We start from the raw sequence: 7,112 nt of genomic DNA, 5'->3' as shown, positions 1-7,112 counted from the left end.
TATTAGACAGCAATCTTTGTAACAAAGTTTGATTGAATAAATGGTCTCTAGCACGGAAACCATGCATTTCCTCCCATGAGTTCATTAGACCTTTCTTGTTCCGTATCCTCTAATCGATCAATCCCTGGAGTTTGTACACAGGGGAAACAGTCACCCTGTATAGCTGTAACATAAATAGTAAGGGAAGGCCGGTCCAGCTGGCCGAGCGGTTCTAGGCCCTTCAGTCCGGAACCGCGCTGCTGCTACGGTCGCAAGTTCCAATCCTGCCCCGGGCATGGATGTGTGTACTGTCCTTAGGTTAGTTAGTTAGGTTTAAATAGTTCTAGGGGACGGATGACTTCAGATGTTAAGTCCCATAGTGCTTAGAACCATTTGAAGCAGTAAGGGACGGAATTCACTTCCCTGTGATATATACGAAATTACATCTGCCGATGACTCTCCGTCCAGGATAACTTGCTGCGTCATCCATACCAAGAAATTCTCAACCGAGTCATAAATGTTGCCGGCCGGAGTGGCCGAGCGGCTCTAGGCGCTAAAGTCTGGAACCGCGCGACCGCTACTGTCGCAGGTTCGAATCCTGCCTCGGGCATGGATGTGTGTGATGCCCTTAGGTTAGTTAGGTTTAAGTAGTGCTAAGTTCTAGGGGACTGATGACTTCAGACGTTAAGTCCCACACTGCTCAGAGCCATTTTTGAACCAGAAATTTTGATGACAAACACGATCGTACTTTCGATAGTAAGCATAGGCGTGGTAGTTAGTCAAACGCTTTTCGGGAATCGAAAAGTACTGCATCTGTCTGACTCCTTTGATCCACGGCTTTCAGTATGTTATGTGAGAAAAGTGCGAGTTGAGTTTCAGATGATAGATGTTTTCGAAATTCGTGCTAATTGTTCTGAAGGAGGTAATTCTGTTCGAGTTATGTCATTACGTTTGAGCTCCGAATATGTTCTCAGATTCTACAACAAATGGATATTGAGGGTATTGGACGGTAGTTCTGTAGAACGGTTCTGTTAGCATTCCGTTGGCGTGCAGTGTAGATTGCTCATGAATCGCAGCAAACTGAGTACGCTGGACACGTTTGCTTCCGAGACTCTGCATCATCACGGCCGAGCCAGGTGCAGTACCTAGATGCCGTTTGGACACTCGTCCAGTCTTTGGCGTGTCGTCCAACACGGTCTAAGGTACGTGACCCGCACACTGAGGCTGCGGTGTGACCGCGCCGGCGATCGCGTATCGGCTGCGAGCTCCTCTGGCAGAGGTGAGCGGCGCGGCGCGGCACGTCAGCTCCCGTGTGAAAGCGGACTCTGTAATTGGGAGGCGGGCTGATCGATTGGGTCGGGTCGGCCCCTGGGGCGCCATCCGTCACACGCGACAGCTGCCGCTGTCGGCGCCTCCGCCGGGGGCTGAACGTCGCCGCTGCAGGAACTCGGGGACCAGGGCAGGGCAGAGCGCCGGGGAAGTACCTGCGCACGACCGCCACGTGGACTCACCGGCGGCCCTGCGATCCAGTCAAGTCAGCTCGATGTGCCGCAGTATCTCCAGTGAACGGTCCGATAACTGAGCGCTCTCAACGTTCAGTGGTCGATACCTAATACTCTATCGACATCTGATCGCCAGCTGCTGAATAAAAATTCACGCATATTAAAAATTGGCTCTGGCGTAACACAAGAAATCATTTCGTCTGCAACACAAGGTGTGACGTAAGAGGAAGTGGTAGGGATGGGTGAAGTGGTGAATGATCGTAATTTTAAAACTTTGGCAGAGATTTCGTAAGAGCAGTGCCTTAAAATCCAACACCAAGTGGTTGAATAGCAACAAATATTTAGTAATACAGGGTGTTACAAAAAGGTACGGCCAAACTTTCAGGAAACATTCCTCACACACAAAGAAAGAAAATATGTTATGTAGACATGTGTCCTGAAACGCTTACTTTCCATGTTTGAGCTCATTTTATTACTTCTCTTCAAATCACATTAATCATCGAATGGAAACACACAGCAACAGAACGTACCAGCGTGACTTCAAACACTTTGTTACAGGAAATATTCAAAATGTCCTCCGTTAGCGAGGATACATGCATCCACCCTCCGTCGCATGGAATCCCTGATGCGCTGATGCAGCCCTGGAGAATGGCGTATTGTATCACAGCCGTCCACAATACGAGCACGAAGAGTCTCTACATTTGGTACCGGGGTTGCGTAGACAAGAGCTTTCAAATGCCCCCATAAATGAAAGTCAAGAGGGTTGAGGTCAAGAGAGCGTGGAGGCCATGGAATTGGTCCGCCTCTACCAATCCATCGGTCACCGAATCTGTTGTTGAGAAGCGTACGAACACTTCGACTGAAATGTGCAGGAGCTACATCGTGCATGAACCACGTGCTGTGTCGTACTTGTAAAGCCACATGTTCTAGCAGCACAGGTAGAGAATCCCGTATGAAATCATGATAACGTGCTCCATTGAGCGTAGGTGGAGGAACATGGGGCCCAATCAAGACATCACCAACAATGCCTGCCCAAACGTTCACAGAAAATCTGTGTTGATGACGTGATTGCACAATTCTTGATTGTGAAAATTTACAATTTGATCACGTTGGAATGAAGCCTCATCCGTAAAGAGAACATTTGCACTGAAATGAGGATTGACACATTGTTGGATGAACCATTTGCCTTTGGTTTGCTTGTTATAAAATTAGTCATACCATTGTTACTATTTATATACAGGGCCAACAGGCTTGCCGCAGTGGTAACACCGGTTCCCGTCAGATCACCGAAGTTAAGCACTGTCGGGCTGGGCTAGCACTTGGATGGGTGATTATCCGTTCCGCCGAGCGCTGTTGGCCAGCGGGGTGTACTCAGCCCTTCTGAGGCAAACTGAGGAGCTACCTGATTGAGAAGTAGCGGCTCCGGTCTCGTAAACTGACATATAGCCGGGAGAACGTTGTGCTGACCACATGTCCCTCGATATCCGCATCCAGTGACGCCTGTGGGCTGAGGACGACACGGCGGCCGGTCGGTAGCGCTGGGCCTTCCAAAGCCTGTTCGGACAGAGAGCTATATACACTGGTAGTGAGATAATAGGCTTTTTATGGGTTAGCTGCGACGAGGTAACTCCACCAAATGCAAAATGAAAGCACTTCCCTACCTCATTTTAGACACTTCTTACAGTCATTCTATTAAAGTAATTCAACTATATCTAATTGGGGCATCAGAAAACCAGCTGTTCATATAGTTTATCACAAAAGATCATATTTTACATAAATGAGTTAGTCAGACATCGATTATTTTTCAAACACAATGACGAGACAAAAGCCGGCCGAAGTGGCCGCGCGGTTCTGGCGCTGCAGTCTGGAACCGCGAGACCGCTACAGTCGCAGGTTCGAATCCTGCCTCGGGCATGGATGTGTGTGATGTCCTTAGGTTAGTTAGGTTTAAGTAGTTCTAAGTTCTAGGGGACTAATGACCTCAGCAGTTGAGTCCCATAGTGCTCAGAGCCATTTGAACGAGACAAAACCTAATTCCATATTCACATCTCACTTTCTAGCGATCGATATTTATCTCAGTGACATTCCAACCAATGAGTTGGTACTATCGTATTACTTTTTAATGCTGTTGCTATCATCCAATCTAAAGACGTCAATCAATGTACCGTATTATAAACGTAATTTTCATGTGTATAGAAGAGGCACACAATAAGCGATCAGCTTTTGTTTTATGAAGCAGTGAGCGAATTGGTTCTCGGACTAAATCTGCAGGCTGTTAACCAATAATTGAATAACCAGTCACACAGTCGTTGTGACTTAAGCTCGCTTGACACTCGAACGGTGTCGAAACAATCACTCGTTAAAACACGAATATGCTGCCACAACTGAAGGTGGAGAGTTTGTGTCAGGTACAGGTATACACATGATGTGTGCGATACATGTGAAAACTATCAGTTCGTCTTTATAAACGACCGAGAAATGTACTCATTGCAATTGTTAGGTTCTGGTCTAACTAAAAATGCATTGGAGAAGGACGTTACAGTCGTTAGTAATTATGTGTGATTCACGGCCCAGAGGCTGGCACGTTCAGCAGAACTTTGAACAGCGTTACTTCAAGTGGTGCTGCTCAGCAAACATACGTAGCACTTAGCAGATGGCGGTCCGGTAGTTCCATCCCCATCTACTCACTCTGTGAATCTCCTTTCTTCCAAAGCATAAAAACTCCATTACTCACTCCTATCAGAACCCGACAAGTTATTTCACTCACACTCTCTAGGAGGAAGATACATCCATTGATTGTGTTGCTCCTGTGCTCTGCTTGAATTCCATTACGTATACGTGTAATATCCCCCGTTATTCCTATTCGGTATGGGTCCCACAAGCGTTCCTGGATCTACATCTACATCTATATGGATACTCGGCAAATCACATGTAAGTGCCTTGCAGAGGGTTCATCGAACCACCTTCACAATTCTCTATTATTCCAATCTCGTATAAGGCGCCGAAAGAACGAACACCTATATCTTTCCGTACGAGCTCTGATTACCCTTATTTTATCGTGGTGATCGTTCCTCTCTATGTAGGTCGGTGTTAACAAAATGTTTTCGCATTCGGAGAAGAAAGTTGGTGATTGGAATTTCGTGAGAAGATTCCTCCGCAACGAAAGCGCCTCTTTTTTAAAAATCTCCGCCCCATATCCTGTATCATTTCACTGACGCGTTCTCCCCTGTATCTCGATAATACAAAACGTCCTGCCCTTCTTTGATCTTTATCGATATACTCCGTTTATCCAATCTGATCTTAACAATTTAAAACCCGGTTCCCGAATCTCTGTTTTACCATTATATAATCTGAGACCTTCCAGTATCTCCAGACTTCTTCCATGTATACAACCTTCTTTTATGATTCTTGAACCAAGTGTTAACTATGATAATTTATGCTCTGTGCAAAATTCGACGAGGCGGCTTCCTCTTTCATTTTAAATTGTAAGACATTTCCAGGGGCAGTTGTGGACTCTGACCACAGTCTATTTCTTATGAACTGTAGATTAAAACTGAAGAAACTGCAAGTAGGTGGGAATTTGAGGAGATGGAACCTGGATAAACTGAAAGAACCAGAGGTTGTAGAGAGCTTCCGGGGAAGCATTAGGTTCAAATGGTTCAAATGGCTCTGAGCACTATGGGACTTAACTGCTGAGGTCATCAGTCCCTTAGAACTTAGAACTACTTAAACCTAACTAACCCAAGGACATCACACACATCCATGCCCGAGGCAGGATTCGAACCTGCGACCGTAGCGGTCACGCGGTTCCAGACTGTAGCGCCTAGAACCGCTCGGTCACCCCGGCCGGCAGAGCGTTAGGCAACGATTAACAAGAAAGGGGGAAAGAAATACAGTAGAAGAAGAATGAGTAGCTTTGTGAGATGAAATAGTGAAGGTAGCAGGGGCTCAAGTAGGTAGAAAGACGAGGGCTAATACAAATCCTTGGGTAACAGAAGAGATATTGAATTTAATTGATGGAAGGAGAAAATATAAAAATGCATTAAATGAAGCAGGCAAAAAGGAATACAAACGTCTCAAAAATGAGATCGACAGGAAGTGCAAAATGGCTAAGCAGGGATGGCTAGAGGACAAATGTAAGGATGCAGAGGCGCATATCACTAGGGGTAAGATAGATACTGCCTACAGGAAAATTAAAGAGACCTTTGGAGAAAAGAGAACCACTTGAAAATCAAGAGCTCAGATGGAGACCCAGTTATAAGGAAAGAAGGGAAAGCATAAATGTAGAAGGAGTATATAGAGGGTCTAAACAAGGACGATGGTCTTAGAGACAATATTATAGAAATGGAAGAGAATGTAGATGAAGATGAAATAGGAGATATGATACTGCGTAAAAAGTTTGACAGAGCACTGAAAGACCTAATTCGAAACAAGGCCCCGGGAGTAGACAACATTCCATTAGAACTACTGACAGTCTTGGGAGAGACAGGCCTAACAAAACTCTACCATCTAGTGAGCAAGATGTATGAGATAGGCGAAATACCCTCAGAGTTCAAGAAGAATATAATAATTCCAATCCCAAAGAAAGCAGGTGTTGACAGATGTGAAAATTACCCAACTATCAGTTTAATAAGCCACGGCTGCAAAATACTAACACGAATTCTGTACAGACGAATGGGAAAACTGGTAAAAGCCGACCTTGGGGAAGATCAGTTTGGATTCCATAGAAATGTTGGAACACGTGAGGCAATACTGACCCTACAAAACGAGGATAATGAAATGTAGTCGAATTACATCGGGTGATGCTGTGGGAATTAGATTAGGAAATGAGACATTTAAAGTAGTAAATGAGGTTTAATATTTGGGGAGCAAAATAACTGATGATGGTCGAAATAGAGAGGATATAAAATGTAGACTGGCAATGGCAAGGAAAGCGTTTCTGAAGAAGAGACATTTGTTACCATAGAGTATAGCTTTAAGTGTCAGGCAGTCATTTCTGAAAGTATTTGTATGGAGTGTAGCCATGTATGGAAGTGAAACGTGGACGATAATTAGTTCAGACAAGAAGAGAATAGAAGCTTTCGAAATGTGGTCCTACGGAAGAATGGTCAAGATTAGATGGGTAGATCACATAACTAATTTGTGGCACAACTTGACTAGAAGAAGGGATCGGTTGGTAGGGCATATTCTGAGGCATCAAGGGATCACCAATTTAGTATTGGAGGGCAGCGTGGAGGGTAAAAATCGTAGAGGGAGACCAAGAATACACTAAACAGATTCAGAAGGATGTAGATTGCAGTAGGTATTGGGAAATGAAGAAGCTTACACAGGATAGAGTGGCATGGAGAGCTGCATCAAACCAGTCTCTGGACTGAAAACCACAACAACAACATCCTATCTGGTAGGGATCCCACACCGCGCAGCAGTATTCTAAAATAGGACGGACAAGCGTAGTGTAGGCAGTCTCCTTAGTAGATCTGTTACTTTTTTTAAGTGTCCTGCCAGTAAAACGCAGTATTTGGTTAGCCTCCCCACAACATTTTCTATGAGTTCCTTGCAATTTAAATTGTTTGTAATTCTAATTCCCCGGTATTTAGTTGAATTTACGGCCTTTAGATTTGATTGATTTAT

At 44.8% G+C, this 7,112-nt stretch overlaps 1 pseudogene; it reads left to right on the top strand.

Annotated features, from left to right (window-relative positions):
- Positions 1–2,722: 2,722 nt before the first annotated feature.
- Positions 2,723–2,840, top strand: LOC126261444 (5S ribosomal RNA; annotated as a pseudogene).
- Positions 2,841–7,112: the final 4,272 nt, after the last annotated feature.

Source organism: Schistocerca nitens, chromosome 5, assembly GCF_023898315.1.
Source record: "Schistocerca nitens isolate TAMUIC-IGC-003100 chromosome 5, iqSchNite1.1, whole genome shotgun sequence".
NCBI lineage: Eukaryota > Metazoa > Arthropoda > Insecta > Orthoptera > Acrididae > Schistocerca > Schistocerca nitens.
The sequence above is the reverse complement of the archived record's forward strand: the minus strand, read 5'-3'. Positions and strand labels throughout refer to the sequence as shown.